The sequence below is a fragment of the Sorex araneus genome, chromosome 1, assembly GCF_027595985.1.
Source record: "Sorex araneus isolate mSorAra2 chromosome 1, mSorAra2.pri, whole genome shotgun sequence".
Taxonomy (NCBI): Eukaryota; Metazoa; Chordata; class Mammalia; order Eulipotyphla; family Soricidae; genus Sorex; species Sorex araneus.
Genome location: NC_073302.1, coordinates 373,268,342 through 373,282,959, shown reverse-complemented (window position 1 = coordinate 373,282,959; position 14,618 = coordinate 373,268,342). Strand labels below are relative to the sequence as shown.

The following is a 14,618-nucleotide window of genomic DNA, read 5'->3' as shown; positions in this document are numbered from 1 at the left end:
TGAATAAGGACCCTGCTGAGGTTAGGATAAACTAATCTTGCCTGAGGACTGTGGTCTAGAATATGTAGGGAGTGAGATGTACCCAGGAAGAGCCAAACTTTAAGCTTGATATATCTCTTTCTGTGCTCATGCAAAATGACATCACTCAGGGGAGGGGTGAGAGGAATACCGGGAACATTGGTGGTGAACGGGCACTGGTAGAGGAATGGGCACTCAATCTTCATATGACTAAAACATAAGCACGAAAGTTTGTAAGTCTGTAACTATACCTTGCAGTGATTCAATAAAAAATTAAAAATTAAAAAATTTAATCCTCAATATTAATAAAGAATTAAACTATCAGAATCTAAGGGACACAGAAAAACCAGGAATAAGGAGAAAATTGATAACAATGCAGGCCTACATAAGGAAAAAAGTGAAAGCTCAAGCTCTCTCATTTCTTATCCATGTAAAAATATTTAACCCATGCCTCTTATACTTGTCTCTCATTCATAATAAAGTTAAAGATTCTGATGTGTGTTCGGAGGGATACTCGGAAAATTGGTGGTGGAGTATGGGCACTGGTGAAGAAATGGGTATTCAATCACTGTATGACTGAAATGTAATCACAAAAGTTTGTAAGTCTGCAACTGTGTCTCCCAGTGATTCATTAAAAAAAAAAAAAACCAAAATGACATTGCTAGAAATATTATAAGAAGTAAATTTACTATAACCGTTTAAATGAATTACTAGCTAAGGAAAGAAGAAAGCAGCACACCCTGGATGGAATCCCACTTTTGTGCAGATCTCCTAGTAATCTGGAGTTATCTCCTTATTTTGTTCTTGAGTTAATTTCCTAAAGGAGTGGTCTTTACCTCTCTTTATTGTTATGACCTCTTATTGTCTAGTTCTCACTGTCAGAGAACCCCGCAAGCTACGGAGAGTATCCTGCCCCCACATCAGAGCCTGGCAAGCTCCCCGTGGCATATTCAATATGCCAAAAACAGTAACAATGATGGGTCTCATTCCCCTGACCCTGAAAGAGCCTCCAATGAGGAACCGTTAGGAAGGATGAGTAAAGAGAGGCTGCTAAAATCTCAAGGCTAGGGCAAATGGAGATGCTACTGGCGCCCACTTGAGCAAATCGATGAACAACGAGATGACAGTAATACAGTGACACCGTGCTTTATCTAGTTGTGTGTTCTTGAGCACTTGGGCTGCTTCCAGATTCTGGCTATTTTAAACAGTGCTGTAAAGAACATAATAGTGCAGATGCCTTTGCTGCATTGTTTTGGTGCTACAAGGTATATTCCAAGGAACAGTACTGCTAGGTAATCTGGAAAGTTAACTTCTAGTTTTTGAGGAATGTCCATATTGTTTTCCCAAAAGGCTGGACCAAGTCAACATTCCCATTAGCAATGAAAGAAGAGTCCTTTTCCCCAACACCAGTGCCAGCACTGGTTGTTCTTGTGCTTTTTGATGTGTGTCAGTCTCTGTGGTGTAAGACTGTATCTCATTGTTGGTTTGATTTGCAACTCCCTAATAATTAGTAATGTACAGCATTTTTTCATGTGCCTTTTGGCCTTTATAGTTCTTTGAAGAAGTTTCATTTATCACTTTTCCCCCATTTTCTTTTTTTATGAGATTGGATATTTTATTCCTGAAAAATTTTATCAGTGCCTTATACATCTTGAAAATTAAACCCTTATCAGATTAGTGTGTGGCAAATAATTTCTCCCATCCCATAGTGAGCCATCTTTGTATCCTGTTCATCATTTCCTTTAAGGAGCAGAACTTCTTAGTTTAAAGTATTCCCATGTGTATATCTTTGCTTCCACCTGCTTGGTCTGTGGTGTTTCATCCTTGAAGATGCCTTAACTTCAAAGTCATGAAGAGTTCTGCCTAAATTTTCCTCTTTTTTGAAAAGTGAAAGTTTCAAGGTAAGAATTTATCTCACTGAAAATTGTGACACCTTTCCTCTTGTTTTATAAATTTTGTGTAGGAACTTGTAAAATTAAAACTACAAAACTTATAAATTTATTACAAAAATTTAACATGAGACATAGCAAAACATTAGCAAAAATTACCTATGCTTAAAAATAAATTTGCAAAATTTTATTGTTTATAATTCATACTATGCTTTCTAATAAAAACATTTCTTAAAGGCAAATGACACAATAGTAATTTAAGTCATTATGTATAAATAAATGTATTCAATTCATCAAGTTCCTACATTCACTGGCCTTGTACTGTGAGGTATACAAGGGAAGCATTTGTCTCACTTTTGTCATCAAGGAACACAGAGAATGTATTACAGGAATAAAACAAACAGATACTGAACCAAAAGAAATATAATAGGAAGCATTATAAGATGCTAAACTGAAGAAAATGACAAAAAAACCTAAGAAACTGACAATAAGAGCTGTGAATTACAAGAGATGACAAGACATTCATTCATTCACCATTCACTGACTGTTTCCTATGTGCTATATGTTCAAAGATTACAAGTATATACAACCATGTATCCAAAGATTTACATATCTTCGAAAATCTACATTCCAGAATGAAAAAAAAGACATGTAGAAAAAATAAGATTGTATCATGTGGGAATAAATAAAACGGCAAAAAATTCAACACTCTGTGTGAGGGCTTGGTCTAAGTAACTCTCATTAATCAAATGACATGAATAGAAAAGTTGAATGATTTAAGAAATTTTTCTCCCCCGGGGATTTTTATTCCTCCTATACAGAGCTGATATGACTTATTCATTTGTAATTTTATTACTTTACCCTTATCCTAGTTACATCAGAAGATTATATTTCACCTACAGAGATAATAATTAAGATATTTTTAAGAGATTAAAGTAGGCCATTGATTTAGAATCAAGAACAGAGTATTCCGATTCCTTACACAATGCCACTTTTCTTTTGTTTTTAGAAACAAAATAGCTTTTACTGAAAAAAGTTTTGAGATGTTAGTGGAAAAAAACATATGTTCAAGCCAAAACATAAACTTCTGGAACGGGGAGCGGGGAGAGGCCAGAATAGCTAGGTGTTTATATACTATTTCTCCAAATTGTCTTGGCCTGAAGTTCTCAGCATACACAAGTTAAAATAGATATTGTGACAGGGAAACACTTGCACTCATGATGGTCCTTTCATATTCTTATGGCCTTTTAAATTTTTCTGTAATTGCCTTTTATGAAACCAAATAAACACTACTTGGGTCCCATAAATACTAAATTAGCATAAGACTTCATATCCTTACATAGGCAGGGTCTGTGTCCTTTGTCAGCATGAACTTGTTACAGACAGACCTTCATCTATGCATCCTTTAAAAATAGGCTTTCATCCATGCATCCCTAAAAAATTTAAGAGATGGTGCTGGAGCAATAGCACAACAGTAGAGCGTTTGCCTTGCATGCGGCTGATCCGGGTTCGATTCCCAACATCCTATATTGTCCCCTGAGCACCGCCAGGAGTGATTCCAACGTGCAGAGCCAGGAGTAACCCCTGTGCATTGCTGGGTGTGACCCAAAAAGCAGAACAAAAAAAAAAAAAATTAAGAGATGAGTCGGGGGAAGAAGGGATGGAGGGGCTAAGTTGCAGACACAGATGGGGGGAGGGGACCTGGTAGTAAGCTTTGGGTAAACTTAAACTTCAGAAATTGTTCAGCCCTGAAGCAGTCCAAAGACATGAGGAACACATCCCTTTGAAATGCAAATCCTAAACTCTAAAGAAACTGTGCCACCACCCAGATGCAGATGCAGAAATCCTTGACAATACTACTGACCATCCAATACCTGTATTATAGACCACAGTACTGACAAATACCCCAATTGTAGAAAATAAATGCCATATCAAAAGACTTGCTCAAAACCTTAATTTACTGACTTCCCTGAAAAATACTTGTAAACTTTCAAGAAAACTGAAATCAGACTTTGACCTATATACTTTTACTCAAACTAGCTTCTCCAATGAAATTTGGATCATAAGACATTCTCTCTATAGCGTTATATTTATGCTTGCTAGTAATTTTTTCAAAGCTGAACAACATGTTTATAGAGACATTCCAAGGCTTTAAAAATTAAACAAGGCCACGTAGCTATCCCTGGGAATAAAGAAAGGGAGTCTATAACTGAACATATATCTTCCTAAATATCCAACAGTGTTTTTATTTCTCAAGGAGGTATTTTTTCTAAACTGTAAAACGCTTTAATTTTATATTTGAATCATATCTTTCATAACTGTTATCAAATCAGAATCACAATTAGGGATTAGAAAGATAGTACAGGGGTTAAACCTAGTATGTAGCTGACCCTGATTCCAACTCTGGCACCCCATATGGTCGCCTAAGAATTGCCAAGGGTCACCCTTGAGCATAGAACTAGACATAAGCCCCTCCAGGTGTGGCGCAAAACTTAAAAATTTTTAATTAAAAATAAACCTCCATAATTAATATGGGGAAATCATTTAATAAAGCGATTAGCCTGGGGAGATGTTCCAATGTCTAAAAATTTATCCTTTCAGAATGTCACAGTTCCATGAAAAATGGAGGTAAAATTATATATATTCATATACACTATATTGTATTATAACAATTCGATAACATATTATTGTATGATATGTATTACATATATTATATTTTATATATTATTTATATTATTGTATTATATTATATACATATATACTCATTCTTTAGGCACTATATGTATCACTGTATCACTGTCATCCCGTTGTTCATCAATTTACTCAAACAGGCACCAGTAACATCTCTATTCCTCAGCCCCTCTGGGGCATCCCCAGTGAAAAAGCCAGGTGCAGACTCCGAGCCAGGCACTATAGGTACAAGAACAAAACAGGACTTCCGTCACCCTTTTTTAAGGGGAGACCACACAGCACTCAGGGTTTACTTCTGGCTCTTCGCTCAGGGTCTCTCCTGGTGGGCTCAAAGGACCATAAGAGATCAGAGATCAAATCCAGATTAGTCATTAGCTGTGTGCAAGACAAGGGCCCTAACTGCTGTATTATCCTCCTGGTGCCAAGTTACTTTCTTTTAATCTACAAAGACACTTTTCTGAAGTTTGAGAGAAATTTTTATACTCTTATGACAATTTTTTCCAATTAAGCAAGTCAGATGCCAAATTACTTTGTAGCTAATCTTTTACAGTAATAAATTTCTGTTAAAATTGCTGATTGGAACATCTGAGTAGTGCACTGTCCAAAAACAAGAAAGTTTTACATTATTCTTAGTGTGCCTGCATATATAATCAGCTAATAACATTACCATTTTATTTGTTACTAATAAAAATATTGATATAATATTATATTTTAAACTCCGGTATTCTAATTATTACCTAAGATAGTAGAGGGTGGTGAAACTTAGAGACATTTGTACACTACAAGAAATCATTTATAAATTCAAACTGGTATCATTACTTGGAGCTAACTTATAATGGGTTAAAAAGATAAACAATACATCAAAATGATGTAGGGTGCTTGCCTTGCATATGGCTGACCCGGGTTGGATTCCTCCGCCCCTCTTGGGGAATTCTGCAATCTACCGAGAGTATCCTGCCTGCACAGCAGAGCCTGGCAAGCTACCCATGGCGTATTTGATATGCCAAAATCAGTAACAAGTCTCACAATGGAGATGTTACTGGTGCCCGCTCGAGCAAATTGATGAACAATGGGACGATATTAGTTTCTTATCTAAATGCAGTAATCCACACTGAAAGGATGGAATACATGAAAACGGCCATGCTGGGTAGTTTTCTAGAATCAATAACTCACCAATAAATAAAGGAAGAAACCTTAAGATCATTTACTATAGTCTTCACCAAACTTTAAAGATCTTAAGTGCAGGTTATAAAATGCAGATTCTAATAACATGATACTATTCTTAGAGAACCCTAAAGCCTCTAGCAAAAAACTCCTAGAAACAATAGTTGGATAGTATAGTGGCAGGTTACAAAATCAATACCCAAAAGTCCATGGCTGGGGCTGGAGCGATAGCACAGTGGGTAGAGCATTTGCCTTGCACAAGTCCAACCCGGGTTCGATTTCCAGCATCCTATGTGATCTTCTGAGCACTGCCAGGAGTAATTCTTGAGTGCAGAGCCAGGAGTAACCCCTGTGCATCGCTGGGTGTGAACACCCCCCCCACAAAAAAAAGCAAAAAAAAAAAAAAAGTCCATGGCTTTCCTATACGCAAATAATGAAAGAGAAGAACGTGATATTTTTTAAAAGCCCATTCAGAACAGTATCTCAGAAAATCAAGTACCCTGGAATCAGCTTAACTAAGGAGGTAAAGGACCTTTGCAAATAAACTACAAAAATGCGATTTCAAGAAGTAAAAGAGGGCACTAGGAAATGGATGACACATTCCCTGCTCATGGATTGGGAGAATTAACATTATCAAAATGGCAATACTCCCCAAAGCATTATATAGATTCTATACAGTCCCTATAAGGCTACTCATGATATTTTTCAAAGAAATTGATCAAACACTCCTAAAATTCATTTGAAACAATAAGTCCCCACAAATACCTAAAGCAATTCTTGCAATTCTTGGAAAAAAGGAAGATGGGAAGCATCACCTTTCCCAACCTCAAACTGTACTACAAAGTGATAGTAATTAAAACAGCATAGTATTGGAATAAAGACAGACCCGCAGACCAATGGAATAGAGTTGAATGTCCTGACACACACCCTCAAACATATGATCATTTAATCTTTGATAGGGGAGCAACAAGTATTAAGTGGAGCAAGGAAAGACTCTTTAACAAGTGGTGCTGGCAAAACTGAACAGCTACAAGCAAAAAAATGAACCCAGAACTCTATCTATGCCATGCACAAAAGTCAGATTAAAAGAGACTAAAGAACTCAAGATCAGACTCAAATCCAAAAGATACATGGAAGAAAATGCTAGCAAAACCTCCAGGATATTGAAAATAAAGGTATTTTCAAAGATGAACCGATGAAAGAAACTGGCACATCTACAAAATCTGGAATACTACATAACTGTTAGGAATAATGGAGTCATGAAGTTTGCTAATAAATGTATGGACATGAAGAGTATCATGCTGAGTGAAATGACTCAGAAGGAGAGGGATAGATATAGAACAACTGCCTTCATTTGTGGTACATAATACACACACACACACACACACACACACACACACATACAGTAGAAGACAAATATCCATGTCCAGGGAAAACAGGGGCTAGGACCACTGGTCAATGGCTGGAATTGACAATAAGTGGGTGTGGGGCAGAGGGTAGGTAAAAGAAGAGACCAGTATGACAATAATAGCTGAGAATAACCACATGGACAAGAACTAAGTGTTAAAAGTAGGTAAAGAGATACTCCTGATAACCTTTCAATATCTTATTGCAAACCACAATGCTCAAAAGCTGGGGGTGGGGGTTGGGAGGAGAGAAAGAGCCATAGCAGCAGACTGGGGAGACATGATGGGAGGGAAACTGGTGCTTGAAAATGTACACCGGTGAAGGGATAGGTGTTGGAACACTGTATGACTGAAATCTAATTATAAACAGCTTTGTAATAGTCTATGTCACAGTGATTCAATTTTAAAATATTCAATTAAAAAAATTACAGCAGGGGCTGGAGAGATAGCACAGCGGGTAAGGCGTTTGCCTTGCACGCGGCCGACCCAGGTTCAAATCCCAGCATCCCATATGGTCCCCTGAGCACAGCCAGGGGTAATTCCTGAGTGCAGAGCCAGGAGTAATCCCTGTGCATCGCCAGGTGTGACCCAAAAAGAAAAAAAAAAAAAAATTACAGCAGGGCTGGAGGGATAGCACAGCGGGTAGGGCGTTTGCCTTGCACGAAACTGACCTGGGTTCAATTCCCAGCATCCCATATGGTCTGGGATGGTTGTTAACCACCACTGCCAGGGGTGGTTCCTGAGTGTGGAGCCAGGAGTAATCCCTGTGCATTGCTGGGTGTGACCCAAAAAGCAAAAAAAAAAAAAATTACAGCAGATTTTGGTCTAATATCTCAGGCATGAGGTCTGTGTTTCTTTTGCTTCTAAAAGATAACAAAATGAGTGGTTTAAAACTAAATATAATTTCTAAAAAAAGAAAAAGAAACTAAATATAATTTCTAAGTGGATCATACAGGCTGTCAGGAATCAAATCCAAGTTGCCTATGAACAACATTCACAAAGGGATCACTTATGCATGTTAAAACTGGACCCTAATACTCTTGATTCATACTCCAGAGATGAATGATAAAGATCTTTCCCATTCATCCCTATTTTAGGCACATAATTACATATCCCTGTGAGGATAATTAAAGATTTGTGTATAATGTGGTACAAGTTTTCAAATCAGCTACTAAGCCAGGGAGAATAGTAGGCCTGCATAAAGGGTCACTGCCTCAATCCATTAAGCTTCTCTCCAAACTGGTAAACTGTTCAGTAAGCAAAGACACTGGTCACTGAAGACCCATGAAACTGGCAATGAGTTTTTTTGTTCCATTTGGGGTTTTGGTTTGTGTGAAAATTTCCTTCAAAATAGTTAATACATAGTTTTTCAAAAGTTTTTTTTATATTGAATCTATAGTAATTAAGTAGCTACTGGACCTTATTTATACAAATGAGTTTTCTATACTCAATGTGCTCACAAATTAAAAAGTAAAATGTACATGTAATATTTATACAAAAGTGTCAAAATAAACATTTACACAATTTGGTAATACAGGAAAGACAAAATATCCAGAATTTAAATATTATTAAATTCTCTTTGAAACTATCAAAGTATCAAAAAGAAACTCCCTATGTGAAAATTATCTTCAGAGTATAGTTTCATATTTAACAACAAAATCAACTTTTGCTTTACAAATTCCCCACCCCAAACTCACCCAAACTGAGTATAAGCTAAAATTTTAGCAATTTCCAAAAATAAAACCTCAATGAAACAAAAACCCACAAATGATAATGCAATTCAAGAGTATGTGACATGGAAAGTATCCTTCGATTTTAAAGTAGGGCAGAGAATATCATTTGTGTATTGAACACAAGCCCAATGCTCAATGCTATTCATACTGTTACTGTTTAAATACATTTAAGATTCTATTTACAAACTGAAATAAAGTTGTGAGAAATAAGTGCACATTCCAGCATTTTCCGTAACATCACATTAGAATGCAGTCAACAAATTATGCTGGAAAAACTAATCATCCACATGCGAAATAAAATGGAACCTAGAGATCACCTCATCATCGAAATAAAATGGAACCTAGAGATCATCTTGCCATCCGCCACCACCCAGAATGCATGTCCTTCTCTCCCACAAGAGAGATAACATGGCACTCGCCATAACCATGCCACCAGACCCCATGCCAGGCTGTTTCACTCAGGGTGCCCCGGAGGGGGGCGGGTGAGACGCCCCCACCCCCAGGAACCCAGCCCCGGCAGCCGAAAACCTCCAGAACTCAATTGCTGCCATGCTCACAGCCACTCTCCACACACTCAGGCCAAATCTCACCTGCAAGTGAACGTGTTTCTCGACAACCCAGACCTCATACCACCATTACTCCAAATGTACCGCACCACATTTGATGGGGTTCAAAGTAGGAGGAAACCAATCTTAGAGGGAAATATCTTTTACAGATATATATTTTATATATTTTATATTATTATATATTTAATATTTATTTTTACAGATATATATCTATGTATACATATATATATACATGTATATCTATGTAAGCACACAAGGCTCAACTTTTAACAACATGTTAGTGACTCTTTAGAAGGGTTTAATGGCCCCGGGTGAAATAGAACAATCTTCACACTCTTTCCTCAAAGGAAACTTTTTCAAAGCATTTTCAGCGTTTTTTCACAACAATAAAAATTAAATTATTTCAATTCTGCTTTGGGGCAGGGTTGGGGTTCAGGTGGAAACATCCAAAATATGGTGGTGGGCTGGCTCAAATAATCTTGTCATTGCCCTCCCTCCAGATCCCACGGCTGCTTCTCCCGGAAGGGAGCATAAAATTGAGGCCCCCATAGCCATGCCACCGGACTCTGAGCCAGGCTGTATTCACTGGGGGTGCCCCATAGGGGGATGAGTGAGAGTCCTCCCCGACCCAAGGGACCCAGCCCCAGCAGCCAAAAACCTCCCGAACCCAACCACTGCCAAGCCCCAGGCTGCTTCCCACACGCCTGGGCTGAGCCTCACACATGAATTAAGTCCCAGGGAGCCCAGGTAATGCTGAACTTTGTGACCTTAGACTCTGGACTCAACAGGACGGAAGCAGAGATCCCCTGCCTGCTGTCCCCCAATATCCAGTGACACAGGGATCACGCCCATAAGCCACACCCTGCCACACCCTGCTGGCAATCTCATCACCCTCCAGATCTCAACTGCTGCTCCTCCCAGATAGGAGCATAAAATGAGGCCCCCATAGCCATGCCACCGACTCCGCACCAGGCTGTTTTCACTTGGGGCGCCCCAAAGAACCCAGCCCCATGCTCCAGGCTGCTCCCCAAATACTCAAGACAAGCCTCACATATGAGTGAACATTCCTGGACACCCTGGTCGCAAAAGTGGCACATCATAAGACACTCCCTACCCATTCTCCATAATTACCACACTATATTCACTATATTTGATAGTAGGTAACAGCAGGCAACAAATCAGAGAGAAATATATATATATACACACACATATGCATATATGCATATTTTCAGTTATATATACCTAAGCTCACATCACCCAAACTTGTTAATGATATCCTTATAGAATGTCTTAATGGCTCCTGCCAAAATAGAACAATCTTCATTCTTATATGAACACTTTTTTGTAAGTATGTTTGGCAGTTTTCCATAACAGACAATACAAAATATATTCTTTCAGTTGTGTTTTGGGATAGGGTTTGGGGCTTGGGATGTGGGAAGGTGTAACGGTAGTGGGAATCATGTTTGAATATTAAATGCAATCAAATATTGAGAACTTATAAAATAAAAGAATTAAAAATTAAATATAAAAATTAAAAGATCAGTGACAAAATGAGAGAAAATAAACTCAAAAAATATGGTGGTGGAATGGTAAAAAAAGGTGGTGAGATTGGTGTTTGAATATTAAATGTAATCAAATATTGTGAACTACTTTATAAAATGAAAAAAAAAATTTTAATGGAACCTAGATGTACAGAGCTTTTTACCTTTCACAAAAACTAACTTAAATAGGTTGTAAATGGCAGAAAAAAATTATGAAAACTCCATAAGATGATCTAAGAGAAAAACCTGGATACGGCTTTACATACATCAAAAACATAGTTCATCAAAAAATTGATAAGATAAACATCAAAATAAAAATTTTCTGCTCTTTTAAAGTATACTGAGGATGGGAAAGGAAAACTGAGACTAAGAGAAAAAACCTGATACTTCTAGAAAATACTTGGAGAAAAATAAAACAAAAACATATCTGATTAAAGACATCTAAGATCCAACATAAAAAAGCAAGCAAGCTTGAATGAAAATAGGATCAATTATTTTAATAGATACCTCACCATGAACTGGAGCAACAGCACAGCAGGTAGGGCGTTTGCTTTGCATGCGGCCAACCCAGGTTCGATTCTTACGTCCCTCTTGGGAGAGCCCAGCAAGCTAATGAGAGTATCCCACCCACACAGCAGAGCCTGGCAAGCTATTCGTGGCTTATTCAATATGCCAAAACAGTAACAACAAGTCTCACAATGGAGACAATCCTGGTGCCTGCTCGAGCAAACTGATGAACACCGGGATGACAGTGCTACAGTGCTACCTCACCATACTGTAAATAAGCATGTGAAAAAATAATTCACATCACATGCCATCAAGGAGATACAAATAAAAATAGCATTATACTACAACATATTAGAATGTCCACACACAGAAAATAAAAACAAATGCTACTACATGTTTTATCATATACTGAAGAAGATACTAGCAAACATAATTCTCATACATTTCTGGTGGGAAGGCCACTTAGGAAGACAGATACTCTTACCACAAAATCTAGCAAAATCTAGTTGTACCATGGTATTTATACAAAGGAAATAAAACTGATAACCCTGTAAAAATTACACAGAGATGTCTACTGCATTCTCATTCAAGACTGCCAAAATTTGAAAGCAACCAAGATAGTCTATGTAAGTGAATGAATATACAAACTATGGTACAGTCAAACACTGTCTTATTCAGAACTGAAAATAAGTGCTGTCAACTCATAAAAGAACCATCTTAAATGCATACCACAGAGACACAGAAACTAATCTGAAAATTTTAGCTTACTGAATAATACTGCAAGATTCCAACAATATGACACTCTGGAAAAGAAAAAATAAAGACAAAAAAGATTACTGGGTAGCATATATAGAAGGGAGGGAGATGAATAGGAGGAAGTCCAGAAATCTTTTTGGAGTGAATATATTCTGTATCATGTGAAGACAGATGTTTTTTTTGTCAAACCCACAGAATGTATAACACCAGCAACAAACCCTAAGGTAACCCTATGGACTCTGGGTTATTATAATGTTCCAATACAGTTTCAACTTTGGAAAAGAAAAAGACAATGCGCCAATCTGGTGTATGATGTTAATAATGAGTCTACGCAGGAAATATATGGGAAATCTCTGTCCTTGCTTCTCTACCAGTTCTAAATTTAAAAGTCATAAAGAAAATAAGTCAGTAAATTCAAAGCAAATGGTTCAAAGTTCATTCAATTCCTAACAAAATGTAAAGTGATTAGGATTTACTGTCAGAATGCTTATGACAGAAGTGCCAGTGGCTTCAAGTTTCCTCTTAGCCTATCAAGCATGCAGCAGAATCAGCAGATGAGGACCATCGGTCTCTATTACAAAACCAATCAAGGTTTGAGAAAAGGATCGAAACTGGTACTTTATTTGGCTAACACAGTATTTAAAAAATTCTGAAGAAATGGTTTTAAATCACACCAAATATATATGCATGTGTGTGTATATATATATATATATATATATATATATATATACACAAATTTCTGTCTGGACTTTCTTTAAAAACAAAAAAATCTGAAATTAGATTAGAGAAATCATATCCCTGGAAGGCAATAACAAGATTAAAAGCTGAGTGGCATTAGCCCCCTGAAAAGAACTTGGAAATTTTGCAGTACTATCACAGTCTCAAAACTTGCTGTTAGGTTTACCTGATGCTGAATCCAAGACGTGATTTATCAACATAACTTTTACAGATATTTTAATGGAAGGAGCAAAGTTTTTTGTCTGCACTTGCCATTATCAAAATAGGAAAAACTTACACACATTTCATAAAGGTATCATACGTAAGTATGAAATGTGTGTCAAAAATACACACATTTCATAAAGGTATCATACGTAAGTATTTTCTTTTCCTTAGTTTAGTCTAACAAATACTTCAAAGAGACGATTATGCGAAGAGGCTCTTAAACAGCATTTTCCAAAGTGATTATCATCCCCTCTCTACCTGCTTCAAAGAGGTGTCTGAAAGAATCCAGAGTAGAGATACCCCTGGGGTGCTTTCAGCTTGTTTGCTCAAAGAAGGGAAATTTCCGAGGGAGTGTTCAGTGATTTTTTTTTTTTACTGAAATGGGGGCAGTGGGCCAAATAAATTTAGGAGCCTCTGCAAACCAATTAGAGTGCAAAGAGTGACGAAAATTAAGAAATCACAAATAGAAGCTGGAATGAGGAAATTTTGGAAATCTGTTAGTGTAAGAAAGAACAGGGAAAAAAATGTATATATATAAGAGAGTGCTTGCAAGACTACAGTACCCCTTTGACTATCTTCATGCATATAAAAAGCCTGTGTTTCCCAGCACTGTTTTAATTCTCCTAGTTTGACTACATGGCATGTATCATTCCTGTGTAACCTTGTTTTCTATTCCACTAGTTTTAACTAATTCATACTATTGCTACTTCCAAAAATGTGCTTTCACTCTATATTACCTACTGCATGTCTAAAATGTATATTCAGACTTGCTCTTCATGCACCAATAAGGTCTCCATTGTGAGACTTGTTGTTACTGTCTTTGGCATATCAAACAAGCCACAGGTAGCTTTCCAGGCTCTGTTCTGAGGGCAAGATGCCCTCAGTAGTCTGCCGGGCTCTCCGAGAGGGGCAGACAAATGGAACCGGGGTCAGCTGCATGAAAGACGAACACCCTACCCACTGTCCTATTGCTCCAGCCCTTGCATCACAGAAAAAAAAAAAGTAAAGAAATGTATATTGAGTCTGATTTTCTAATAAAATTATCACACCCAAAATTACAGATGCCAAATATATTCCCTATGTTCCCTTACTCGGGTACCTCCTTGGATGGAAGTTCAGTGTCCATCCTAATATTGAAACAAGAACTCTCAAGAGTTATTTTGAACTATCATGTTGAAAATCTGATACCCAACTAATCACTGTCACTGCCACTGTCATCAGTGTCATCACTGTCACCCCGTTGTTCATCGATTTGCTAAGGGGGTCACCAGTAACATCTCCATTCATCCTTGTCTCGTGCTAGTGTAGCCTGATGGCGTATTGGGGGATCTTTCAGGATCAGGGGAATGAGGACCATCATTGTTACTGTTTCTGGCATATCGAGTGCATATCTGGCACGGGCTAC

At 37.6% G+C, this 14,618-nt stretch overlaps 1 protein-coding gene across 2 annotated transcripts in view; it reads right to left on the bottom strand.

The window, feature by feature from the left end:
• Positions 1 to 14,618, bottom strand: part of SNX13 (sorting nexin 13) — a 131,571-nt gene that overhangs the window by 91,351 nt on the left and 25,602 nt on the right. The window lies entirely within an intron of this gene.